The sequence below is a fragment of the Chlorocebus sabaeus genome, chromosome 3 (genome assembly GCF_047675955.1).
Source record: "Chlorocebus sabaeus isolate Y175 chromosome 3, mChlSab1.0.hap1, whole genome shotgun sequence".
Lineage (NCBI taxonomy): Eukaryota > Metazoa > Chordata > Mammalia > Primates > Cercopithecidae > Chlorocebus > Chlorocebus sabaeus.
The window spans coordinates 8,979,759-9,007,379 of NC_132906.1; the positions used below are offsets into that span (position 1 = coordinate 8,979,759).

The 27,621-nt window shown below is 46.5% G+C and overlaps 1 long non-coding RNA gene across 1 annotated transcript; it reads left to right on the top strand.

The window, feature by feature from the left end:
* The first annotated feature begins 2,891 nt into the window (after window positions 1-2,891).
* On the top strand, window positions 2,892-13,502 carry LOC140710719 (uncharacterized). The gene is made up of 4 exons (XR_012091825.1): window positions 2,892-4,143; window positions 4,611-4,886; window positions 5,314-5,416; window positions 9,292-13,502. It is a non-coding gene; the product is annotated as an uncharacterized lncRNA (long non-coding RNA).
* The last annotated feature ends 14,119 nt before the right edge of the window (window positions 13,503-27,621 follow it).

Sequence of the window (27,621 nt, forward strand, 5' to 3'; positions counted from 1 at the left end):
GGCTTCTTTTTCCAATAGAAGGCTGTTTTGAATATATTGAAAATCTGTTGTTCAGAGCAGCCACCCCCATCAATGATCTTAGCTAGAGCATCTACATAACTTGCTGCAGCTTCTATATAAGCATTTGCAGTTTCACCTTGCCCTCTTATGTTATAGATACAGCATCTTAAACCTCATGAACCAACCTCTCCTAACTTCAAACTTTTCTTCTGCCACTTCCTCACCACTCTCAGCCTCCACAGAATTGAATAGAGTTAGGGCCTTCCTCTGGATTAGGCTTTGGCTAAAGGGAATGTTGTGGCTGGTTTGAACCTCCACCCAGACCACTCAGACTTTCTCCATATCAACAATAAGGCTGTTTCTCTGTTTTATCATTCATGTGTTCACTGGAGTAACATGTTTAATTTCTTTCAAGAACTTTTTCTTTGCATTTACAACTTAGCTAACTGTTTGGAGCAAGAGACCTCACTTTCAGCTGAACTTGGTTTTTGGCCTGCCTTCCTTACTAAGCGGAATCTTTTCTAGCTTTTGAATTCATGTGGGAGACATGCGAATCTTCCTTCCACTTAAACACCTAGAGGCCATTGTAGGGTTATTAATTGTTCTAATTTCAATATTATTGTGTCTCAGGGAATCAGGAGGCCCAAGGAAAGGGAGAGAAATGGGGTAACGGCCTATTGGCAGGGCAGTCTGAACACATATATTTATTGATTGAGTTTACTGTCTTATATGGGTGCAGTTGGTGGCACCCCAAAACAAGTACAACAGTAACATTAAAGATCACTGATCACAGATCGTCATAACAGATGTAATAATAATAATGTAAAATACTGCAAGAATTACCAAGATGTGATACAGAGTCATGAAGTGAGTACTGTTGTTGGAAAAATGGCCCTGATATACTTGCTTGACACAGGGTTACCGCAAACTTTCAGCGTGTAAAAAACACAATATCTGCAGAGTGCAGTAGAGCAAAGCAAAATAAAATGAGACATGCCCATCATTGCTACTACTCTGAGGCAGGCATTATAAGGCACTGTACCTCTGGTATCTCACGTAATACTTTAAATGCTTCTATGAAGTAGGCATAACTACTACCGCGATGGCCGTTTTTCATAGCTGGTCATCCTGCCCCCATCCTTGCTCCATTGCAGTCCATTCTTTACACAGTGGCCAGACTGATTCTCCCCCATACATCATCTTACCGCACCCTTCTGCTTAGAATTGCCCCATGGTGTTTTAGTTATATAACACCACCATCCCCAAACATAGTGGCTTAAAAACAAAAATGATTTCTGCCTTTGTCGATGAGGAATTCAGGAAGGTCTGGTAGTTCTCCCTGGGAGGTCCCTACCACGATTGCAGTCATGAGTTGGCTAGGCCTGCCATCATTTGAAGTCGTGATGGGGTTAGACAGTCTGCTCCTAAAATGGCCCAACCACACAACTGCCTGGGAAGCTGGGACTGACTGGAGGCTGGAGGTCTCTGTTCTCTCCACACAGGATTGTCCAACAGAGCTGCTGAGTGCAGGGCATGGAGGCTGGCTTCCCCATGGGAGCAACGCAAGGTGCCAAGATAGACGTGGTATTGCCTTTTATACTCTAGTCTTGGAAGTCACACCCATCATGTCTAGTGGTACAGGAATTTGCAAACATCTGCTTGGGTTTGAGGGAGAAGGACATAGACCTTACCTCACTATGAAGTCGTGTCAATCATCAGTTGTGGCACGGGGTACGTATTGCGGTTTATGTTGGGGTCTGGGGAACGTAAAGCCTGTGTCCAGAACCAAAGCACTGTGCTAACCCCACACAGAACACTCTCTACCCAAAGCCCCTTTGGCTGGCTTTGCTTTTTGCCATTTCAGCCTTGCTAAGGTGTGAGAAATGTTGCCACATCCATTGCATCTGCTACAAAGGCATGCTAGTAATTATCAGTGATAACAGAATGAAAAGGAAACAGTTGGTTTTGAGCTTCTAACATATGGTATTGTTGGTTTTTTCTGAGAAGAGAGATCCTGCTTGTGCCCAAGGAATCCCTGAGGATCCCTATGCAGGACCCCCTCATCCCACAGCTTTGTCTCTCTACTCCAGAGCTGGCTATGTCCAGCCACTTCTGGGAAGTGGAGCATCTGATTGGTTACCCTGTGTCATAAAAGAGATGGCGTCTGAACTAACCTCTTTACACAGAGTTTCACAGCACTTCTTCTGGGTCACACCCTCATAGCTCCATTCAGGCAAGGTATAGATTTGAGTGGAAATATCTGTCCTGAGCATTGAGGCACCACAGTGATGCCAATGCAAGCCCCAGCACAGACAGCATGTCTGTGTTTCTACTGAGCTGGCAGATGGGTTTTAAAGCCAAGTTACAAGTGTGCCCAGGCACAGGGACAGCTGTGTGAATGAAGGAACAGTTTTGTGCCAGGGAGGGAGAGAGGACCAGCTCTAGGGGGAACTATAGGCTCTGCAGGCTCAGAAAGAGGCAGGTGTGGTGAAAACCTCCCAGGAGCACCTCATCATTCCGTTCAGGCCTCCTGACTCATTAAGAGATTCTGGTGATACCCCGCCTCCCTGGCTTCAATCTCTCTAGCTGTAAGCCTGGGGATTGGAAGACTTGGCACAGTCTTTCCTCCCCAAGGGTGCTGTGCTGGTGATGTTTGCAGAGTGCATCACACTCCTCTGATAAAACGTGTATCCTGAGTACAAAGTATCATCGTCACTCTATTCCACGATGTGGCTAAATATAGGTGTGTGCCAATCTGCTGAAGAGTAGAGTGTCTCTTCAGCATTTGCCTGGGAGGAACAAGTGGCCCAGTGGCTGCAGAGGATGCAGCAGAAAAGAGCTGGCATGCAGCAGCAGTGTACCTGACACCAGGGCATGGAGAGAGGGAAAGGCACTGCATGCTCCCCTGCTGGGCAGCTCCAGCCCACTGGATGACAGTGAGTCCTGAGTGCAGCAAGGCTGGAGTCCTACTGTGAAAGCCCACAATAGCAGAGCCCCTGCCAGGAACGGAGCAAGGAGATCACAGATCACAGAGCACATTGCACCTGCCCCATGCAGGGAATTAAGAGGGACCATTCGAGGTAAAAGGGTAGGAGTCTCCCTTGTTTTTGTTTTTTGTTTTCCCACACAGTCCCAGAGGGTGCTGTGGTGTTCTGATACACTCCTTGTGTCAGAGCTGTTTTTCATTATGTCCAAGACAGAGCAGGCGTGAGAGCTGAGCATCCTCCCCTTGCTGCGCTCCGCTGGTCCCCAAGGCACCCTCCCCATGCGCCGCTTCCTTCCACTTACCGCCCGCGCAGGACGCCACACCCTGAGCTCTGCTTGTTCCCTCTTCAGACTGGCGGGTGGTTATAGAGGTGTTGGGGGTGTCAGCTCTGAAATGCTAAAAATAATACCAGGCTTTCCATCCTGGGATGTCTCATCAATGTGCTTACAAATGAGTCCCCTGCAGTTTTTCAGCCACTGGCTAACAAACTCTAATTTGAGCGTTTGGGCTGGACCTCGGCTCAGCAGGAGCAGACGCGGAGCAGATGCCTTCTCCGAGCTGCCTGTTTGGGGAAGCTGGTCAGTTTCCACTCTGTCTCAGCCTCCCAGAACAGGGAAGCTGCAGGAAGGTTGAAAAAAGCACAGCAAAGCAGGGAGAGCCTCCTCGGTGGAGAGCAACGCCCAGGTGGGTGTGGATGTGGAGAGCCGTGGGGCCCACCTGGGCGGGTGCGCGGGGGTGGGAGGAGGGGCCGAGAGCGCTCTCTAAGTTAAGGTCCAGGTGTGGAGGAGAGGACTTGGAAACTTCCTGCAGCAGCTTCCTGGCCCGGTGAAATGTTCTCGACAGCAAGCATGAAGCTCTGATTTGTAAAAAAGTCAATACACCTTGCATGCCAACTATGCCTTCTCCAATCCTGCACTTGTGATGTCCCAGGCTGTCCTTCTGGGCCATGGAGCAAACCTTTCAGGGTTGAGTTCTTCTAGGTCGTGTGGAGCGGGCCAGCTTTAATGAACCTGTCTAAAAGGAAGGAAGAGAAAGAGCTCGGCTCCTTAGGGGAACAAGGAGGACCTTGGCTGCGGTCTCACTCCTCACCAGCTCTTCACCTCAGATCTTGTCCTGACTTCCTGGTCCACTAACAGCCTCCTGGATAGAAGAGTCAGGTAATGATCCCCGCCTCCCAACACTCATTGCTCAGTTTCAACAATCATCAACAATTTGCCAATCTCATTTCATCTCTCCTCTGATCTTTTTCCTTTTCTGGAGCATTCAGATCCTCACCTTCATCACTACTATTAGCTTATACACCTCGTTTAAGGACAGGGATTCACCTCAGGTCAATTATGTTTTGCTACGCACATGGTACCCGTCTTCTGTGTTGAGAGATGTTTGAATTATACAGTTTTTAGTGCATTAAGTGTTAGCATTTGGAATCCAATCTGGCTCACTCTAGATGAACTATAGAGTTTTTATTTCTTCTCCTCTCCCTTTCTCCTTCTTGAGTTGAAAACTTACCCAGCCTCCCCACACCTCCCCCCACACCCTATATTGCCACTTGTTTTTCTTTCTTTCTTTTTTCTAACCACACCCTGAGGCATTTCACCAGCAACTCTTTATTATCTAACCACAGTTCACCAGCCCAGAAGATGTTCTGAAAATTGACAGTGATCATGATATACCCTGGGTCCAGAATACTTCTCTGTACGATGGATGTGTATGAAGACAGACAGACCTGCCAGGCTCCATCAGGGAAGCTCTGTGTCTCCTTCACATTGGAGGGACAGAATATTATCTGGAGATGGAGAGTGCTTCTGAGAGTCTCTAGCACAGGGGTCCACAGCCTCGGATGGGTCCCGGTCCCAGTCCCAGTCTGTGGCCTGTTAGGAACCGGGCCACACAGCAGGAGGTGAGCAGTGGGCAAGTGAGCATTACCACGTGAGCTCTGCCTCCTGTCAGATCAGCCGGTGGCATTAGAGTCTCACAGAAGCATGAACCCTATTGTGAACTGTACAAGTGAGGGATCTAGGTTGGGTGCTCCTTATGAGAATCTAATGCCTGAGGATGAGGCAAAACAGTTTCATTCTGAAATCATCCCCCCTGCTCCCCATCTGTGGAAAAATTGTCTTCCATGAAACTGATACCTAATACCCCAAAATTTGGAGACCACTGCTCTGGTAGGCCTGCCTACTGGGCTTACTTTGCATATATGAAATTAATAATTATTCCTCATTTCAGAAATTTAAAATGTTACATTTATACTTCTTTCATATTTCCAGCATTGTACCAAAGGTCAGTCCTAGAATGCTTTGTTTTAGCTGTTTTTCTTTCCTTAGGCAGAGAACAAAGATTGGAGGCTTCTCCTGAGCGCGCTGGGATGTGTCATTACGTCGGGGCTGCCGAGTGTCCTTACCTACAGCTACCCAGATGCAAAGGCAGGTGGGTGGGGCCAGGGAGTTCGATGCTTCACCTCCTTAAGTGAGAACTGCATCATCCAAACAGTCAGCTCTCAGCCAGATGGCACCCTGAGGTTCTGTGAATTTCTCTCAGCACAACAAGCACATCTGCCAGTTGGGTTCCAGCGCTTGTTTTCTCTTTTCTTCTCGGCACTAGACACCAGGGCTTTAATTACACAGCCAAACTCAGCCGCAGAACACTCCCCAGTCTCATCCTGGCTGGGCTCAGGACCTCCCCACCTCTCCAAAAGCCCCAAAATGGAACGACTTAGGCCGGTCATCAGGGCCAGCGGGTGCAAAGGTGCTAAGTGGGCTGAGTCGACCCTGTACTCCTCTTGGTTCTCTCTGTAATGATCCCCTCTTCCTCACAGGCCCCCTTCGCCCTGATCTCGCCCTCCCACCTGCTATTGGAGGGCCCCTCATGGAGATGCTCGGCCAGGCCTAGACCTCAGTGCTCCCTTGGTGTGCCCTTTCCACTGGGCTTCCTCATGTCCTTAGTGCACGGGTCCCCAGGGCAAGGCTTGGCCAGAGAGCTGCTTGGAAGCAACAGTTACTATGTAGACAACTGACAGAAATCTGTGTGGTTGTGCGGCCATACTCCTTTGTCAATCCTGCCCAGATATCCTGCTTTCCTCATAACAGCCAGCATTTTTTTGAGCGCTTACTATGTGCCAGGCACTTTACTGTATTAACTCATTTAATCCTACAACAACCTTCTGAGGTAGGTGCTGCTGTTAATCTCATTTTACAGATGAGAAAACTGAGGCACAGAGAGGTTCAGCCACTTGCCCCAAATCACCCAGCTACTAATGAGCAGAGGTGGGATTCATATCTAGGATTCAAGCCTGACTCAAGAGCCCAAAGGCTTTTAAAAGAAAACCTGAAACTACATACAATTCCATATGACATGGAAAAAATTGAATGAAGTTCTTGGCTCAAAGGGTGGCATTCTGATGCTTTCCTTTTCCCTTTTCATCTTCTCATTTCCACTTAAAAAAAAATTATAGTTCTCACACAGTGACTGTGACAAGAGTAAATATGATAGTGGAGGTTCAGATAATGTGAAAAACCAGTGGAGGAGACAATTTTAGGTGGCTTTGCCGTGTCCTCTTCACCTGACAGAGGCGGGCACCCTTAGGTCTGGTTTATGATCTTGCCCAAGCCCCATAAAAGGAAGACCAAAATTCCTAGAAGCACCCTGTGTTTTTAGAGTTGTTAGGGAAACGCGGTATGCAAAGCCTCTGAAAGGAAAGGATCCATCCTTAGGGATATGAGGATCTGCTAAAATTGTAAGGGACACGTGAATATGAGGGCGATCGACCTGTGATGATGAGTTGGCAAAAAATGAAAATATGCACAGACTCCCCACCATGGAGGAGGCCTCGTGTTCGGAAAAGACATTGTCTCTGCCCTTTGGATGTGTTGAAGGATGCTCTAGAATAGAGAAATCCACTAAAAACTAAATAGCAGAGGAGCATGTAACACAGGACATAGTGCAATGGGAGTTTTGAGAGGGTATCAGGCAAATCAGCAAGGGGTAAGGGCATAAGGATGAAGCTGTGGCTTTGAGAGAAGACTTGGAGGCTGGGGAGAGCTCAGATGCTACCAGGCAAGACCTTAGCCCCAACCCACATGTTCGTTGCCTCCACTGTCCTTCCAAGATGCTCCAGCCAGGGCCCATGTCCATGGCCCCTGCATCTCTTGCCTGTAGCTACGGCACCTGCCATGCAGCTGGTGCTCAATATACTTTTGTTTTAAAAAATCAGTGACTAAATGAATAAGCACAGCAATCGAGTTTTTAGCCATTAAGTCAGTCAGGTGTATGAAATTTGAAGAGCCACTTACACGTCTCCATTGAATTCCCCTTTGTCTTGCCAGTTTCTCCCTCTTCCTTTACTGCACCTTTCAGATCTCTCAGCTTAGCCTTCATTCACGGTGGCACTCACAGTGGGATGTGTCAGGCTGCGTCCACTGTGTTATTCGGTGTGTCACCAGCGGCTTGACTAGGACAGAGATAGCCTTGAAACAGTGGTTACCCTCACTAATAAGCATTATGCGATGACTTCACTGCCTTCTCTTGGCTCTTTTGGTCTCCATCCTGAATCCTACTGATGTGATCTTTGGTGATGGCGCTGGGTGAAGGTGGTGCTGACGTAAGATGTGCACAGGCTCACCTTTAGCTCAACCTCTACCTTACTTTGGAACCCCAAGCTCATCCCCCACTATACGATGGGGGTGGCAGGACTTGCCCTGGATCCCCTACAGGGTTCTCACCAGAGAGACAGTTGGGAAAGCTCATTGAAAAGTTACTGTTCTGGCCAGGTGCGGTGGCTCACGCCTGTAATCCCAGCACTTTGGGAGGCCAAGGTGGGCGGATCACCTGAGGTCAGGAGTTTGAGACCAGCTTGGCCAACATGGTGAAGTCCTGTCTATACTAAAAATACAAAAATTAGCCGGGCGTGGTGGTGGGCACCTGTAATCCCAGCCACTTGAGAGGCTGAGGCTGGAGAATCACTTGAACCCAGGAGATGGAGGTTGCAGTGAGCTGAGATCGTGCCATTGCACTCCAGCCTGGGCTACAAGAGCAAAACTCCATCTCTCACACACACACATAAACACACACACACAAAAGAAAAGAAAGGAAAGAAAAGTTACTGTTCTATTAAATGTATTCTCTCTAATGAATGAAATCTTTCTGAGTATAATGATTTGAGCTTTCTCCATAACTTCACTCCTTTTTACACCAATTTTTGTTTTAATGGGAAGAAAAAAAACCCTGTGCACTATTTCCTCCCTTACCTTTTTCTAGTTAGGATTAAACAGAAGAAAAATGGTGGCATCATTCCCAGAGGTCCTCAGCATTTGAACTTTACAATGGAAAACTCTCAATCCAAAGCTAAAATTCATATGTAACCGATGTCCTTAAGCTAACGGTTGCTTGCACATTCTAAAAAACTTTGTATTTCTGTCTTCATGCCAGTGTTCACTCTCTATTTCTCTTTAGCTATTTATCAGCCTCTGAGAAAATCTCCCAGCAGCTCCTCCCCACATAAAACTATTCCAAATCCATGTAAAACCCTTAATTTAATCAACACATTACCATTTCCTAACAAAGGGTAAATGAGATCAACTACATTTACACCAGGAAGAAAGGAAATTAATTTTACTCAATTATAAAAAGGAGAAGGCTTTACACAGGTAACAATTTAACAATTGTAGTAGTGGAGATTATGGAAAATTCTGAATCAGGATGCCAGAAGGTCACGCATCGCTGATAGGTTTCAAAATAACTCCGCAAATCCTCACAGCAACAATCTAGTGAAGGCCCGAGAGCCGAGACAGTCCTTAAGAAATGAAAAGTGATGAGTGCCTAAAACAGGGAATTGCATAATAATCAGAAATTAGATTTGACACTGATAACTCACCTGTAAATAATCCGCAGAGCTTGCCTTTTAGCTACTTTTAAGACTTGTAGACAATGCATTGTTCAAGCCATGTTCAGAAGACACCCTGCACCTTATTTTCTAGAACCAGATTTTTTTGTGGGTAGAAGGGAAGGAATCCAGGATTTATGGGAGATTTACAGTAAAATATAAACTAAGATGATTAAAACAAAATGGACCCTGGACAGTAATGCTAACTGGCACACTAAGATCAATAGATGTGGATTCATATAGGCTGTCTAGAGACCAGCTGGTAAAAATAGGGGGAATGGTTAGAAATTGTAACACACCCCAAGCTGGAAAATATGCCAACCGTATTATGTCATTCTGGAGCACAAATTATAATTCTACAGCACATTAAAGAGAATATTGTATGGGAAGCTAGAAGTCATTTTCTTATGCTTCTCTCTTATAGGAAGCCACAGGCCAATTGGATTATTGCACTTTTCAAAGCACACGGGAAGACTTGAGACCATCCAGAGAATGACACAAACAAAAGGGCAGAACGCCTGATGGAAAAGAGGCCCCATGAGGAAAGGCTAAAGAATCAGGACTACTGAAGCTAAAGAGGAAAACTCAAATAACAAAACATTATTGTTTTCAAATATGTGACAGGTTTTTGGCTAGAAGATATCACTCATACATTTCCCAAACACATGGAGGCCAGGGCAGACAAAAGTAAAGATGGAAACCAGACCAGCAAGTAAGTCCTTTGACGGCCTTCCGAGTGTCTAGAGATGAAGGCAAAGCTCCCTCACAGTTGCAGGCAACGTCTCATCTTTTGTTACTTCTGGCATGACACTGCACAGCCACAGCCAGGGTGGTATCTCTGCCTGTGCCCACGTCCTGCCTTCTTTCTCCCTGGTCGGTATCTCCTCACCTCCACCAGCCTGGCCAGCTCCTTGGTCATTGGTGTTGTACCCACCCAGGCATGTGCTTGGCTCCCCACAACCTCAGAAGCTCTCAGTACAGTGCAGGACCAGAGGTTGAAACCAATGAAAGGTTGTTGAATAAATGAACAATTTAAAGAGGAAATGTTTAATGCTGAGAACAAAAACTAGGAAAGAGATACCTAATAAGATATTTTGCAGTGAAATGCCATGTGTTGTGCTCTATAACTTCCTCTCTACCTCCCTAACATAGTGTTTAGTGAAATCTATAGTGCTCACTCGTACTTTGTGGAGTCTGGGGGTGAAAGCTTGTAGATATCCAACATTTGCATAACACTAGAAAGTCCATTTTGCCCTCTCTGAGAAAATGTAGTGATCCTGCTGTTTATATCTAGATTCAGATTCCTCAATAAGAGTTCTCTTGGTCTCGTTTTCGTACTGATCCTAAGAAGCATTCACTAACTAGGCTGTATCTGCCTAGTACAGCTCTCTCCATATGGTAGATCTGCAATAGATTCTTGGGATCTTATGGTAATTAGACAGCAAGCCTATTCTGGAATAGTGGCAATTTAGTTATTCCGTTACACTGACCAAGCATGTGTTAGCTCACTGATGCCCACCTATGCAGGTATTTAGATGCACTGTCCTGGGAGGATGGGGATGGAGAGTCTCCTGAAGTCCTTCGGCGTCTCCACTTGACCTTGACAGGGATCCTGGGTGAACTGCATGAAGACCTACAGGGAACTGGCAGCTGGCCCCTTCTCCTGTGCGAGAACTCTCTCAATAAGCCCTGTTATTTTCCTGAAACCATGTGACATTATAAGAGGCTGGAGGGGAGGGTGAGAAATCATTTATTCCATGCTTCTCTGGGCAGAACACAGAACAGCACTCACCCATCGCAGAAGCCTCGGCATCCTCCCATTATGTCTTATCTTTTTATTTGTTTCCAAGCCACATTCATCTCCAAAGCAAATCTTTGTTGCATTTACTTGAGAACAACACAGTTTCCCATTGCATCTCTCACCCCCTTGCCAAAACTATGCAAATTAAGAATAATCCCGATCTGGTTGGGGTTGTTTGTAACTGAAAAGTAATTGGGTTATAATATGCTAATTATTATGCTAATATTTGGCTCCAAAGATAAAGAGACCAGAAATGCTAATGTGAGAATCCTCCCACAAAGAGGATTACGAGCAGGAAGTTTGCAGGAGGAGAAGAAAGGAGAGGACCGGAATGGAGCAAGGACTAGAAATGCAGGCCCTTTAGAAATCATGAAGGGGTTTTGTTGGTTTGTTTCTTTATACTTTCTTTTATTTTGCAAATTTTCTATGATTACTATGTGTTACCGTAACACTTAGCAGGAAAAATAATGTAATGTCTAAAGAGAAAAAAGAATGAGGAACTTTTAGAGCAGAAGTAGATGAAGGAAAGGCCGAGGCTGGCCTTACCAGAGCCTCTCCCAGGAAACGGTCAGGCACTGACCAGATCCGGCTTCCCAAGACAGGGAAAATCCGTGGCTGGGATCCAGGGAAGTTGATGAGTCTGCTTTCAGGTGGGTGAGAGAACCGTGGCTACAACCTGGGCCTCAGGACCACTGGGACTGAGAGGAAACGGAAATAATATCTTCAAACCTGGTGGAAGAGGTCATTGCGAGTGTGTTAGAACCATACCCTGTCAATGTTTCTCCATTCATTTCTTCAAGGAATATTCTACAAGTATCTTACCCTCTCTGTACAGTACATTCTGCTAGTCTCTGTGGATACTGGGAATGAAAGATGCTTCCCCAGTCTGAAGAGCAGGGGCTTTCTCTGTGAGCCTGCGAAGGAGGCAGTGCAGGCATCAACCTTCTGAGGTCTTCACACCCCTCCTCCTGGCTGACTGGGAGCACTCAGTGATGAGGGAGGGAGAGGGTGCACTTGGCTGGTGGGTGGTGCCTTGAGAAGTGCTGGAGAAGAGCTGGGCCCTCACTTGGGAAATCTTTTCTTTTTTCTTTTTTTTTCCAGACAGGGTCTCACTCTGTCACCCAGTCTGGAGTGCAGTGACATGCTCATGGCTCACTGCAGCTTCAACTTGCCAGGGTCAAGTGATCCTCCCACCTCACCCTTTCAGGTAGCTGGGACTACAGCCTCGTGCCACCACGCCCAGCTGATTTTTGTGTTTTTTGCAGAGATGGGGTTTCACCATGTTTCCCAGACTGGTCTGGAATTCTGGGCTCAAGCAATCTGCCCACCTCAGCCTCCTAAAATGTTGGGATTACAGACGTGAGCCACGGTGCCAGTCCTCACTTGGGAAATCTTAAGGAAAGAAATAAGGTGATGAGCTGAAAAGGGCCTTGAATTGTGACTCTGATTGTGTGCTGCCCCAGGGCGTGTTCCACCCTGAACTTTCATCGAATCCTTTCCACATGTGATTCCACCCATGGGAAGCTCTGAACTTCTGCTAAAAGTGGGTAGTTGTGGCCAGGTGCAGTGGCTCATGCCTGTAATTCCAGCATTTTGGGAGGCCAAGGCAGGTGGATCACCTGAGGTCAGGAGTTCGAGACCAGCCTGGCCAACAGGGAGAAACTCCATCTCTACTAAAAGTACAAAAATTAGTTGGGCGTGGTGGTGCGCGCCTGTAGTCCCAGCAACTTGGGAGGCTGAGGCAGGAGAATCACTTGAACCCAGGAGGTGAAGGTTGCAGTGAGCTGAGATCGTGACATTGCACTCCAGCCTGGGTGACAGAGCAAGACTCTGTCTCAAAAAAAAAAAAAAAAAAAAAAGGCGAGTAGTTTTTTCCTTTCCTCATCACCCATGTCTCTTTTTGACACTCTTGAAACCCTGTAATGAATTCTCAAAAATATTAAAGATCTCTTTAGCTTCTTTTCTTCCCCTACCTTCACCAGGAGGTCACACATCATTACTGGCAGCAGATGGATCCCATCTGTACCACAGAGGGCAAAGGTATCAGTCAGTGAGTTACAGACACCATGGATGAAAACAGGAGCCCATCAGGGAATCACGTAATGATCACAGCCAAAGGAAGCCCTGTCCTGGGAGTACTTTGCTGATGCCTCAGCTTCTTGCTTCTGAGCTCCTGGCCCCATTTGGTCTGAGGCAAAGAACATTCAGATTGGTGCCATTTATTTGCACCAATGTGCAGAAGAGGCGGCAGAAGTGTTGGGAGATCTCTGAAGAACCGTGAGTTGGGGGGAGATCTCTGAAGAACCGTGAGTTGGGGAGAGACTAAGACCGTGCTTTCTACTCTGGAAACTTGGTTTGCAACCAGTAAAGTAAGGTCTCCCAACAAACGCAATAATGTGCCGTGTGGCTATGATGGGTGCAGATAATCAATGCTCAGCACATTTCCCCAGGGAAAGGTTTCCAGGATGCCTTTTAAGGAAAGTAATGAGCTGTTTGTTCCCTGGTTGTAGGAGAAGAGGGTGTTTGTTGATCACACATCTTTTTAATTAGCTATAGACACAGATGGGTTTTTTTTCCATGTTTTTCTGACATATACTTACTGATCTAATGAAAGGTGCCCAGCCTCAAAATGCAGGAGACAGACTTCCTTCGCCACCAGAGGCGTCTTCCCTGCTTCTGTATGATTGGTTTAAAGTGAACTGCCCTGAAAGAGACCATCTCCAAAGCCCTGAAGGTCCTCCATAGATCATTTCAGCCTAACGGGCCTTTTATTTTCATACAGATACAACACCAAGTGAGGTGCTGTAGGTGGGCCAGACACCACAGGTGTCAAGGAAGCTGTGTGTTAGGTTGTGTTCATCCCATGCATATTAGGGCTTTGTGTAACTTCATGCTTCTCTCCTTCAGCAGCAAAGTAACTATGCTTAGAAAATCTGTTTGACCTTCTCTGAGCCCCAGCTTGTTTATCTATAAAAGGACGTCTAGACTGAATGTTCCCAAGTTCCTCCCTGCTCTAAGCTCGCAAGCTGAAGTTTGTACACACAAGCAGGACCTCTGTGAAGGGGCAAAAGTCTGCTCCATGCCCATCTGATAACCCTCCTTGGTGCTCTTGACTTCAGAGTTTGTTTCGATCTCCTCCCTTGTCTGACAGGAACAGTTGGATTTTTGCTGCAAGCTCCAGCTCAAAGACCATCTCCTCTCGGAGGCCTTTCCAGCTCTGTTCTTTTCCACATGTGTGTGTTTGGGCAGACACATGTATGTGTCAGGGTCCCTCTAATTCTAAAGAATCTGAACAATCTAATTCTAGAGGGGTTCCTAGAGCACTTTACGCCACCTCAATTTCAGTGGAGTCATCACTGCACGGCTAGTGATGGGGTTCAGGACGTGCAGTGCAAAATATGGCACCTTGGCATTTGAGAAAGCAGCAGACACAGAAAGTTCTCTCTGACCTTCTCCTCCCCTTCTCCCCTGAAGCAGGCCATCAGTGACTAAAGGAAGTAATAAGAGCCTCTTGTGATGGTACCCTCCCTCCACACCTGGAGGAAAGGAATGTCCCTATCTGAAAACATGGGGACACAGAGAAGAATCTGAGCAAACAGGCCTGGCTAGTTCTCCTCAATTAATAACCACTAGTGGGGTGGCTCACGTCTATAATCCCAGCACTTTGGGAGACCGAGGCAGGTGGATCACCTGAGGTCAGGAATTTGAGACCAACCTGGCTAACACTGCGAAACTCCATTTCTATTAAAAATATAAAAATTAGCTGGGTGCCATGGCATGCACCTGTAATGCAGCTCCTTGGAAGGCTGAGGCAGGAGAATCACTTGAACCTAGGAGGTGGAGGTTGCAGTAAGCCAAGATCACGCCACTACTCCAGCCTGAGTGACAGAGTGAGACTCTGTCCCAAAAAAAAAAAAAAAAAAAAAAATTTATGACCATTAGATCATGCCCCTTTGTCCAATTACACTTATCCATTGTTGTCCACTCTTCATCAAACCTAACAAAAAGGCCTTCCTTTGGGGGTCTTCATTGCTGAAGACTCCTGTGTCGCCTAAAACTTACACTAAATCAATTTGTACGCTTTTTTCTTGTTGTGCTATCTTTTGTTACAGGGGCCTCAGCCAAGAGCCTAGAAATGGGTGAGGGAAAGATGTTATCTCCCCTACACTGGTTCTTAGCGTCAGTGAGAGAGTTAGGCAGAATCGCACATAGGCAGAGTAGCCTTTGAAAAGCCTTTCTCTGTCCCATGTATTACAATGCTTTAGGGAGTGTGTTGTATGCAAACCGCTCATACATCCACAATTATATCAGCTCTGCAAGGTACTGACACAAGGAGAATTGTGGAGGACTGACCTGGCCATGGCTTCTCATCTCCCAGCTCAGGACCTGCCACATCCGTTTTCCCTTTCCTCTGGCCGTCACGTGTGGAGTGAAATTCTCAGAAGCGGCTGCCCCTGTGCGCCTCTCCGGCTGTGTCCACGTTCGTGCTCTTCTGCAGCTGCCTCATGGCCAGTCCCGAGCCTCAAGGCTGGGGCCATGCCCAGTTCATTTTTAGTGGCCAGCAAAGCACGGGTTTTTTCTAGAAGCACGGGTGAATGACTGTCCCACAGACAGACCTTTTGCTATTTGTGAAAACTATGTTCCTTCACAGAGAGAGAAATCATGTGAGAGAGCCTTGTAACAGGCCATCTCTTCTCCATATGAGGAGGGCCCGGGGTCCCAGAGCCGGTGTTGACTAGTCTCATTTTAGAATCTCTCCCATTGCGCTTGACAGAGTGGAGGCTTGTGCTTAGCGATGAGTCTTATATCTCCCACCTCTAGTGCAGGCCAACGTGTTTCAGAGACCAGGCATGGTTTCTTTTTATATTAAACCGCCTATCTTATTCCCAGATGGCAGAGACTGAAAGGTGTACTCCGTATAGGTCATTTTAGAGGGAGGACCAAGGACATTCGTAAGAGCACTCTGTGTCCTCTGTGTCAGAGAGCAGCCACTGTGAGCCCACCCTGGAGCCGGGGACAGGACTCCAGAGGGAGGAGGGATTTCATGGAAACTGTTTTTGGGCATCTGTTCCTGGCGGGGTGGCTCAGCTCTCGCTTTCTATTTGCTGTGGCCTAGGAACCCTGAGTGTGCTTGGGTGACACACCTTCCTCATCCCTCCCACGTCCTTGTCCTCAAAGCATTTAGCTCCAGCCTGGGAACAGCTGGGAAGGGATTCCTCTACATTTCTATATTCAGGCACTGTGTTTACTCTATGGAGACTTACTAATCCAGCTTGTAAATAAATTACTGCAAATTGATCTGTCAGTGCAGGAAGTGAAAGGAAGTGTCTGGAGCGTCTCTCCACTCCCCGCTCAAGCCACAGCCGCTGGCAGCTCCGGGCGGGGAGAGGACAGCCAGCCACATTCTCCCATGTGGGGCCAGCTCCTCCTACCTCCTCCCACCTCCTTCCACCGCCACAGACGCGAAGGGAGAGACCTGACACCCCTACATCTAGATTTGGGGGAGGGAAAAGAAAGACATACTCGCTTGTTTTTAGTCCAAATGAAACTTGCCGTGAGTGAAGAGTGATATTATCATCCAAGAGGCACCTTCCTGGACGTTTCCATATCTTGGTCACGGTCCTCCAAGCCCCACCAGCAGAGGAGCGAGTGCCCTGGCGACGGCTGCTCAGGGACAGTGGCCTTCGTAGTCTCACCTCGCCATGCCCTGCAGGAGGAGGGCTCCGAGGAAAAAGCCACAGGCAGGAGGGGGTAAATAGGGGGACTGTGGCGCACAGAGATTCCCGGAGGCTCTAAAGACTGTTGTGAGAGCTAAGGGAAGTCGGAAGCTAGGAGTAAATTACGGGTGTTATTTTCAGTTGCTGGGTTAAATTATTAGTGTCCTCAGGTTGGTTGTTATCCTGGGCACTGAAGTTATAGCCTTGGTCTTGCCAAGATCTGTGTCTCTGCCCAGCCGACCACGTCCAGGGGAAGGGAGTGTGGTACTCTGCAGTGCCCAGGACTCTGGAGACCCCATAGGTTCCTTTGAAGCCATGAGCAGCTGGGTTCTCCCCGTGCTGATGCAGTGAGGACTGACACCTGGCGTGTGTCCGCCCCACCTTGCTTTGCCATCCTCATGATTCGTAGTTTATGACACAGAAAACAGGGCTGCTGGCAACTCGAGACGAGCCTATTTCAACGTATCCTGACCCTAGAGAAAGGCTCCAACTCTTAAAGAAAATAAGACCCTGAATTCCCTCTTTTCCTTAACCACTTTGTCCTGATGTCCTAAACGGGCCACACCTGGGTTCCTGGGAGGAGTTTCTGTCTCTCTCTCTCTTTCTCTCCCTTTCTGTCTCTCTCTCTCTCCCTTTCTGTCTCTCTCTCTGTTTTTGTGTCTGTTTCCGTCTCTGTTTTCCCTGTTTCTTTTTTCTCTGTCTCTGTTACCCTCTTTCTCCTTTTCTCTCTTTCTCTGTCTCTCCGTCTCTTTCTGTTTTTCTCATTTTCTCTCTGTCTCTCTCTCTGTCTCCCATCTCCGTACACCCTGCATGGAGATACCTCACTTTCCTCCTCCTGTAATCCTGTCTCACGCGTATTTCTCTTTTTGGTTCCTCTTAATAACTTATTCAGCAACTGAAAATAACACCCACGATTTACTCCGAGCTTCTTTAGCTCCCAAACAGAGGCCAGAGCCTTTGGGAACCCACGCCCTGCAACCCAGTTGGGTCTCACAGTCTCAGGCTCTCCGTCCTGGGAGGCGGCCATTTGGCCTGTGGTATATGTAGGTCTTTCTCTTTTTCTCCCTGCTGTTCCATGGTACATGACTTAACTGGGCAGCTTAGATCTCTCCAGTATGTAGGCTGGGGAGAAGGGTACTGCAAGGCAAGTCCTTCTAGATGCAGCTCTTACGCATGTTTTTTGGTGCTGAGAATTTTGATAGTAATAATACAAATATGATGCTGTAGGCTTATGTGTAGATTTCAATTACCAATTCAGAGAGTGTTTCCTTGTATTCCGGAAAATGAACATCTGTTTACAGCTTCAATTTTCTAATGATTGGAATGCCACAAACAAAGAAAACCCAGAGGAAAGCTGTTGATGCTGAAATGTTTCCTTCCTTTACATATTCCATGACGTATCATGTGGGGTTATGCCAATAGTAATATCTCATTAAATATTCTGGTCTCTTGGGAATAGCTTCACATTGTCAAAAATATATCTAATCTCAGCTCCTACTGTAACAACAGTTAACTTTTTAAAAAAGAGTAGGTGGGTTTTTGTTGTTGTTGTTGTTGTTATTGTTATTGCTTTGTTTGTTTGTTTTTTGAGACATGTTCTCACTCTGTCACCCAGGCTGGAGTGCAGTGGCATGGCGTAATATTGGCTCATGGCCTCTGCCTCCTGGGCTCAAACAATCCTCCTACCTCAGCCTCCTGAGTAATTGGGACTACATGCATGGGCCAGCACACTCGGCTAAATTTGTTTGTTTTTTTTGTAGAGACACCATATTGCCATGTTGCCCAGGTTGGTCTCGAACTCCTGGGCCCAAGCAATCCTCCTTCCTTGGTCTCCCAGAGTGCTGGGATTACAGGCATGAGCCACTGTACCCAGCTAAAAAAGAGTTTTAATATTTTACTGCATGCTAGGCTCTGTGATAATTAATTAACAGGCATTAATTAATTTATTCCTCACAACAGACTTAGGAGATGGCGTCACGATTTTACAGTAAGAAAAACCAAGGCCCAGAGAGTTCAAGTGACTTGCTCACAATTTCATAGTCAGTAAGTGGGTGTATCTGTGTATTAGTCCATTCTCACATTGCTCCATGCTCATATTAGTCCATGCCTACTACCTGGGGGCCAGGCATGGTGGCTCACGCCTGTAATCCCAGCACTTTGGGGGGCCGAGGTGGACAGATCACAAGGTCAGGAGATCGAGACCATCCTGGCTAACACAGTGAAACTGCATCTCTCCTAAAAAAATACAAAAAATTAGCCAGGCATGGTGGCAGGCGCCTGTAGTCCCAGCTACTCAGGAGGCTGAGGCAGGAGAATGGCATAAACACAGGAAGTAGAGCTTGTAGTGAGCTAAGATCGCACCACTGCGCTCCAGCCTGGACAATAGAGCGAGACTCCATCTCAAAAAAAAAAAAAAGAACTACCTGATGGCCAGGTGTAGTGGCTCACGCCTGTAATCCCAACACTTTGGGAGGCTGAGGTGGGCCGATCACGAGATCAGGAGTCTGAGACCAGCCTGGCCAATGTGGTGAAACCCCATCTCTACTAAAAATACAAAAATTAGTCAGGCATGGTGGTATATGCCTGTAATCCCAGCTACTCAGGAGGCTGAGGCAGGAGAATCACTTGAACCTGGGAGGTGGAGGTTGCAGTGAGCTGAGATTGTGCCACTGCATTCCAGCCTGGGCGAAAGAGCAAGACTCTGTCTCCAAAAAAAAAAAAAAGAACTACTTGAGACTGGGCAATTTATGAAGAAAAGAGGTTTAGTTGGCTCATAGTTCTGCAGGCCATACAGGAAGCATGGCTAGGGAGGCCTCAGGAAACTTAGCTTTGTAGCAGAAGGCAAAGGAGAAGCAGGCACATCCTACATGTTTGGAGCAGGAGGAAGAGAATGAAGGGGGAGGCGCTATATACTTTTGGGATCTCTTGAGAACTCGATCACGAGACAGCACTAGGGTGGTGGTGCTAAACCATTAGAAACCACTTCACAATCCAATCACCTCCCAGTTGGAGGTTGGAGGAGGCCCCACCTCCAACACTGGGAATTAGAATTCAACATGAGATTTGGGTGGGGACACAGAGACAAACCCTATCAGTCTGGGATTGGAATCCACGTCTAGCTGACTCCAAAGTGTGTACTTTTAATCACCATAAACATTGTCCTGCCAAGTACAGACTCCTGAGAGTTTGTGGGACGCAGTGACCAGGGTGATCAACTATTTCAAAACACACAGGGGTCTACATACCCTTCCTCAGCTTCCCAGCCTAGTGACTTAGCTCAGCACACCCCAGCCATTTCCACAGTATCTAAGGAATGCCGAAAGGCAGGAGGCTCAATTAAATTTTTATTAAACTCATCACTTTCTTTTTAATAAGGGATATTGAACCACGCCCAGTATAAGCCTCACTCCAATTTAGTGATTCAATACAGCGCCTCTTGATGCTACAAAGGCCTTCTTGACTCTAAGGCTTAGGAAGATTTCATGGAAGAGGAAATTAGGCTCACTCTGTCCATCCCAAGTGGCAAAGATGTTGAGAATTCTCATCCCAGAGTTTGGAACACCCTGCACAGCTAAAATAAAGTAGAAAGAAAACCCATTTCCTGTTTACCATTTTTATTTCTTCAGAGAGTTAAGCATATCTATTTTCTCACTCTCTGAGTTTTTTTCTCTATTATATCAGAGAACGCCCTAATGCCTTATTACCAGGTAAAACACAGCCCTTGCAGACTCCTAAAGACAAGCGGCCTCATTGTGCAGGATGTGCACCAAGTGTTAGGCTTCTGAGGAGACAACCTGGGGAAGGGATTGTATTAGCACACCACATATTGCTCCACCCAGTAATTACCAGCCTTTCTTTGAATTTTTTTTTGTTGTTGTTCAAAGTCTCCAAAGGCTGGAACAGAGACTATAGGTCTCAGGAGAACATCCGTAATACCAACTCCTTCCGTGGCACTGTGTTAGAGTGGTTGTATTAGAAGCCACGTGATCCTTAAAAATAAGTGCTTTGACAATGACGGATATAGGAATGGACATAACATCTGCTCTCTTGTTCCCCTAATGCAAGTATTTGCTGGTTTAGATAACTTGCAAGTATTTTCCCCAGGTCTGGTGGGTCTCAGCCAGGAGAAACCTACTCATAGCAATGGCTCTGGCCATACTGCTTAGAAATTGCTGGGGCCAAGGAATGTGATTATGGCCCATGTGCTTTTCTCAACATCCTTTTTTATGCCAACATATCAGAAAGATAATATTCTTGTCCTGGTGTGCTTAGAAAGTAACTCTAGCAACTAAACTGTAGTGATGAGTACAGTAAATGGGTCACCCCTTTCTTTAAAGAGAAAATTGCTCCAAGTTCTCTGGGAAGTATGGGGTTTTTCCTTGACTAGAATGAATTCATGGTTTTCTTAAGATGAAAATCTAAAGAAATACAACATAAAACATGCAAGGAGTCTATGCGTTTCATGGCAATCTTAGCTCACTCTGGGAAACAACTGTTGTTAGTAAAGCCTCATATGATGCATTCATTCAGCCGTTCAGCACATGTTAATTAGGAATTGACTTCTTCCACGGTTTGTGCCTGGTACTAGGTAAAATTTAAAAAGAAGCAGAGCCTGTAATCCTAGCACTTTGGGAAGTCGAGACGAGTGGATCACCTGAGATTAGGAGTTCGAGACCAGCCTAGCCAACAATGCAAAACCCCATCTCCACTAAAAAAATATATAAAAATTAACCAGCATGGTGGCGGGCGCCTGTAATCCCAGCTACTCGGGAGGCTGAGGCAGGAGAATGGCTTGAACACCGGGGCAGGGGACGGAGGTTGCAGTGAGCTGAGATTGCGCCACTTCACTCCAGCCTGGGCAAAAGAGTGAAATTCTGTCTCAAAAAAATAAAAATAAAAAAGAAAAAAAGCAGAGATGCTGTCTCAACCCAAGTGGGGCTGCTGAAACTGAGGACCTCACATTCCAGTGGGCAGGCATGGGTACAGAGGTAGAGAGCTTGGGTTCGAGTGACAAGCCAGAAACTAACTTGGGATGACTCTGAAGAATATCCTTATGTCAGTATAGCTGGTATTGTACCAACACATTTAGGTCCAGACATTGATTGCACAATGGCATAACGGGGGAGATCTGGTTTAATTGCCCTCAGTTCTGTTTTCAAAATATCTGGACTTTTTCTTTGGTCTAAAGCTTATGTTGGATCCAACAGAGTGATGCAGTTGCTTTAAAAAGCGAATGTAATTGTAAACTTCATTAAATAAAAATATCATGTCCAGATAATAAGTAACAGTAGCACTATATGCTTGTCAGATGATAATTGGAACATAATGTTCACTACAAGGCACTGTAATTAAGATGTCTCATTTAGAGAGGCGAGGTGGAGGTGTTGAGGGTTTTAGAAACTGTGCCTGACCTAGACTGGCAGGAAGCTTTGAGTGTGTTTACCTTGGAAGAGAGAAAAACAAGGAACTATCTTCCTGTCTTCAAATATTGGAGGAGGTGTTGTGAGGACAAAGGAATAAATGGGTTTTATTTTAGGACGAGACAGAAGAGGAGCAAAGAGTGAGTAAATGTCAAGGGAAAGACAGAGGAAGTAAATCAGGAAGGAAGTGGCAAGGAGTTTGATTTTGAGTTCAATAGACGAAAACAACTTGCTAAAAACAGCTTTCTAACAAACTAAAGTGCTCAGAATTGGAAATGGCACTCCCCAGCGAGGGAGAGGTCATTGTCACTTCTCAGAACGTAAACTACATGGCCGTTTGTCAGGGACCTTGAGTTCCAGCATCAGGTAGAATGTTAGCTGTCTAAGTTCCTGTTCATCTCCAGGACACAGGGCTTCTGCGAAGGGCCGGGCTTGCCCCGTTGAGACTGTCGCCAAGGCAGGAAGTGGAACACAAGTACGTGGGCTCATTGAGCAAAGGGCTCTTAAACAGATGTGACATTCTAGATGCATTAGTTAAAGCCAAGCATGTTTCTAGACACTTCTAGAGAAGGAACCTTTCCCTAACGTCACAGCGGAGTCAGGGGGTAAAATGGGCGGGTCTTCGTGAGAAGCGAGCTCCTTCTATGACAGGTATGAAAGAGAAAGCTCCCTAGTTACAGGTGACAGCTCCCATCAAAAATTCCAGGAGCTGCTCTGGAGGAAATGGTGCTGAGATTTGCAAAGGGCAGAGAACAAATGATGCAAGAGAAGGAGGAAATACGAACTCGGCCGAAACACAGTCCCGTCAGGGGCCGTCTGTGGGAATGCGCTGCTGTTCTTGTGCTATTTCAGCACAAAAGATTTAGGAAATACAGAGACACACAGTTTGTATGGCAATTCAAACTGATTCATCTTCCTGATTAAAAAAATAAAATATTGGTTCAGCTTAGTCCAAAGTGTAACACATGGAGGTATAACCTTTTAGTTCAAAAATTATTCTTTTTCTTACCGTACAGAGAGATCTTTGCCGGTAGAGAAAATGTCTTGTTTATTTTGGTATCCCTAGAGTTTAACATAGAGTCTACATGTAGCAAAAGTTTCAATAAACGTTTAGTATACTAAACAGACACGTGATTTTTGGATGGTAGAGGGGTTGAGATATCTGGGCAAGAACGAAGTGTGATTTTCACTTTCTCTGGTCTTCTGTTGTCCCAGCAAAACCTCCCTCTGCTCCAATGACAGCATGATGCCCTGAGCTCCTGGTTGCAGCACAACGTCCTCTAGTCCCTTCCACGGCACCCTCAGCTGACTTACTCACTCATGCATCAGCAAATGTCCTTTGAGCCCCTACCAGGTGCTAGGCTCCACACCAAGGCTGGGTTATAGTGACAGAAAGACCAGTAGGATCCCTGCTTCCTAAAACTCTTCCTCCGAGTCTGCATTGGTGGGAGCGATGGCACTGGAGGTTGAGTACCTGGCATCAATTAAACAGAAAAAAAAAAAGTTTATTTTTTAAATTTCCAATGGAGATGTAGTGATATATTAAGTGAAAATAATTTTTTTTTTTTTTTTTTTTTGAGACAGAGTTTCACTCTTGTCGCCCAGGCTGGAGTGCAGTGGCGTGATCTTGGCTCACTGCAACCTCCACCTCGTGGGTTCAAGCAATTCTCCTGCCTCAGCCTCCCAAGTCACTAGGATTACAGGTGCCCGCCACCATGCCCGGTTAATTTTTGTTATTTTTAGTAGAGGTGGGGTTTCACCATGTTGGCCAGGCTGGTCTCGAACTCCTGACCTCAGGTTTTATCCACCCGCCTCAGCCTCCCAAAGTGCCGGGATTACAGGCATGAGCCACCTGGCCCGGCCGTGAAAATATTTTTTTAAAGAACTCTATTCGAGAACCTCTGTTATTTGGTATTTCTTTGATCCCAAAACATATCCAGAAAACAAGTATAAACACAAACAAACAAACAAAGAACACTATGCCCAGAAATACTGAACAATCGGAAGAGGAGTTGATCTAAGCTTTAACTACTTTTTTTATGTTAAAAAAGTAGAATGGGTCAGGTGTGGTGGCTCACACCTGTAATCCCAGCACTTTGGGAGGCCGAGGTGGGCAGATCACCAGAGGTCAGGAGTTCAAGACCAGCCTAATCAACATGGTGAAATCCTGTCTCTCCTAAAAATACCAAAATTTAGCCAGGCATAGTGGTGGACGCCTGTAATCCCAGCAACTCAGGAAGCTGAGACAGGAGAATCTCTTGAACCCAGGAAGTGGAGGTTGCAGTGAGCTGAAATCATGCCATTGCACTCCAGCCTAGACAACAGAGCAAAACTCTGTCTCAAAAAAAAAAAAAAAAAAAAGGTAAAATGATTACAATCAAACACCATTCACACTTGACCAAAGCCAGTGTGATAAGTATGAATTGTTCTCAGCTACCAAGCATTGAGAGGATCATTTCCTACACCTGCTGCCTACGTGGCCATCAGTGCTTTCCAACAGGTTTGCAAACAAGAGAGGTTTGAAAGCATCGAAAATCTGCTTGTAAATTGAGTCACCTTCTCACTAAAGGATTTGTTTCAACTCATATCCTCAGACAAGAAAGGTAAAAAAGATGAATAGAGAAATGGAAAGGAAAGAGTTGAGAAGAAAGTGTGAAGAAGGGCAGACTCAGAGCTTGGCGGCCGATTAAAATAAGAAGAGGTTGAAAGAAAGGCATGAGGAATAAGAAAGGAGGGGAGGAAGTGAGAAATGAAGAAAAAGAGGAACTAAAATTTTGCAGAGTTGCTGAGCTCCAGCTCAAACGTGATGGAAAGGAGCGTGTTGTTGACCTGCAGGGGACCCCCGCTGCCTGGGCTGCCTGAGTTCCCAGGAGCGTGTCCTCTGATGCTGGAGATGGGGATAGATTGAACGTCACCAGCTGGATCCTGCCCAGCACACGAATGCTAGAGTAGCCCGAGTGCAGAGGATACCTCAACACAGGAGCAGATGGCTGAGATGCATTAGTGTCTGTAACACTTTCAGTCCCTCTGAGGTACATGCCTGGGAAACATTTTGTTCCCTCTTCCTCAACTGGTAAAGCAAGGCATTTTAATATTCCTAATTATCCCCACCCACATAGTACGTTTTTTACAAAGGCAACACTCAGAAGGGCCAGGGCTTCCTGAGCCAGACGCTGCTGAGACAGGCAGGCAGAAGGGAGATGCAACCCATCCCCAGCCCCCTCTTCATACTGGGGCTGGAGGAGTCCACAGAGAACGCTGGAGCCTCGTGCCTGCCTTATATAAATATTGTAAGGACTGATATGATCATGTTGGCAAACTGCTCTGCACTCCTGAGAGAAAGAGAGTTACAAGGATATGGTTTTATTATTCACAGCATGCTGCGTGCTTACTGTTGGAGAGCTCGGATGCAAACTGCCTGCGGGTTGTAATTTCACTCTGCTCCTTCTGTGTCGGGGACCAGCAGCTTAGGTTTCTATATTTGAAAAATAAGTTTCTTCATCAGCAACTACTCCAGTACATCAGCGGGGAATGACGGAGTAGAGTGAGTTCGATAAGAGCAGCTCTATTGCCCTGGTGAGATTTGTCCGAATAGGAGAGTTCAGCCAGGAACGGGGAGATGAGACAATGAGCCTCGACTCCAATGAGTCGGGATCCTCTCTCAGTGAGACATTGCTGAGCAAAAAAATCAATAGCAACAGAAACAAAATCAAACCACATCCAGGTTTCAACACCTTGGGGAAATAACGGGAAGAGGGAAACTTTATTAAGACTGTTCTGTCAACCCTACTCATTCCTTTGAGGCCTTTCTTCTTTAAATATTCCAGTCCATTTTGGAGAGCAGAGGCAATCACAGGGTAGATTGATCTTGCACTAAATAGACATTTGGTTAGCTCTAAGATGTGGGTACAAGAGATGGATTTTCCCGAGGAAGTGTGTGAGAGGGTAGCTTCTCCAACTCCCACCCCAGGGCCAGGTCCAAGACTCATAGCGCTACTTCCAGGACTGTGAAGGAACAAATGACCTTGTTCAGAAGAAAAGAAGAATGGGCACAAATGACTTGGAGAAATGGCACAAGTGGGGATTTTTATCTATATATTGTCCTCAAATAAACCACAAAAAAAATGACACTACAACTACTCAATATGTTTATTCTTGTCTTTCTCTCCTCTCCTACCCTAACAAGCCTGGACAGATGTGCCCCATCCCTTGCTCTGATGCTTTACTGTAAAACTCTAAACATCATCAGAGGTGCATTGTTTTCTACTTATTTAGCCAGTGCTTATTTTATTAAGCACTTGCTACGGGCTCAGTGCTTTCTTAAACACTGCAGGGCTCGGTAAAGAAAAATACTATTTGCTCCTTTCCTAAGAAAGCTTAGGGACTGGCCAACAGGCATGAAGTTGTTCGAGACTGGGTCACAAGGAAATAGGAATCAAGTGCTCCAATACACAGAATAAATGTTGCTTCTCTAGTCTTGAAAGACAGCCCGATATTGACAAGGCTCCCTGGATGCCTGCCCCAGCTCCCATCATTATCTCAGCAAACCCACTGGGCCCAGTGCCCAGTCATTTGCAGGAATGGTTACCCCTGAGTTCTTAAAACCTGGGCTTGAGGTAGGAAGTGCGTACACAGCCTGCAGACCTTTGCCACGTCCTCCCCATAGACAGCCCCAACCCTGCCCCATCCCTAACTTCTGTAGGTAGAGGGGCTTCAGAGAGCTGACCTCTCACAGCTTCCCTGCTCCCAGGGCACAGAGTGGAGCTCATGGCTTCATTCCCACAAAACAGATAGCTTTTATGACAGGATGGCTACAGGGACAGAATGGGCATGAGACATAAGGTCAGGTTGCAATCTTCTAAAAAGTGCAAACAACAAAAAGTATGAGCTATGCACCCAAAATAGGAACAAAGGGGCCAATGTGTCTTGAGTTAGGAAGGCTTTAGAATGTATTTCTAATGCAAAGACAAGGTCAACGAAAAAGGAGGGGCCAAGTGAGGCCTTCAAAGATTTGCTTTGGGAGAACCCCAGGCTCCTTGGGCTTTAGGGAAGATTCTCTTCATCCTCAGGCCACCCGGAGCCAAGCCAACACAGCAGCTGCCTTGCCCATGAGAGCCAGATCTGGGACACTCTCCAGTGAGCTGGGCTTCTAAGCTTGCTCCTGAAATCCATGTCATCCCTGGGCCTAGAGTGTGACTTTGCAATGCATTAAGGACCTGGACCAGCTCCTCCACCTCCTCAGCCCGCTTGCCTCCCACTCCCGAGTGTTTGCATTTGAGTAGATCCTGGAAAAAAGTAGGAAGTCTTTTTATAGGCAAATGGGATTTGGCCCAGGTCTCTTTTATCAAGACTAAACTTTTCCCCTACGACAGTCAAAAGCCTGCTCACCTGTTTTGGGTTGGCAGCCCAATCCAAATGCCACCTCCTCTGAGAACCATCAAAGACCTGAGAAGCATCAAATGTCATCCACTCCACCACCCCCCACAACCCCATACGTCATCAGCTCACTCCAGCCCATGCCCTGCCCTGCCCTAGCCTAGCTAACTGCTCCGTGGTTCGAGGCACCATTTCAGCAGGTCCTGTGTGAGTGCATTCATGTGGAATTTATCTTTGTATTGCTCACAATGTAACTGCCCAATGTAACTGCTGCCTAGACAGAGCCAATCCATCAAGACAGGGGAATTGCAATAGAGAAAGCGTAATTCACGCAGAAGCGGCTGTGCGGGAAACTGCAGTTTTGTTATTACTCAAATCAGTCTCCCTGAGCATTCAGGGAGCAGTTTTTAAGGATAACTTGGTGGGTGGTGGGGAGCCAG